Genomic DNA, 312 nt, shown 5'->3' on the forward strand with positions numbered 1-312 from the left:
TTTGGTGTGTAGTGAGGAGATGGAATGGTGTGGCAGGTGGGACAGGCAGAGCAGCCCAGGACACAGGCAGGGAGAGGGGCAAGTGACACAAGAGGGTGCTGAGGAGCTGGGGAATGGCTGGGCCAGGCAGCATGGAGAGATATGGGGAGGACTGAGGAGCAGGCAGGGTGGGATGCTAGGAAATGGGGCAGGATGCTGGGAAATGGGATTGGATACTAAGGGACAGGGCAGAACGCTGTGGGACGGGGCAGGATGCTTGGGGATGGGTGCAGCAGTAATAGACCAGCCTAGGGCACAGCAGGGCTCGGCTGT

General features: G+C 60.3%; 1 protein-coding gene across 1 annotated transcript in view; it reads left to right on the forward strand.

Annotated features, from left to right (window-relative positions):
- INHA (inhibin, alpha) overlaps window positions 1–312 on the forward strand; it is a gene marked incomplete at its 5' end in the record, with an annotated part of 1,706 nt that overhangs the window by 341 nt on the left and 1,053 nt on the right. The gene's annotated exons all lie outside the window — the stretch shown is intronic.

This window comes from Nestor notabilis, unplaced genomic scaffold (assembly GCF_000696875.1).
Source record: "Nestor notabilis isolate BGI_N333 unplaced genomic scaffold, ASM69687v1 scaffold23160, whole genome shotgun sequence".
Taxonomy (NCBI): domain Eukaryota; kingdom Metazoa; phylum Chordata; class Aves; order Psittaciformes; family Psittacidae; genus Nestor; species Nestor notabilis.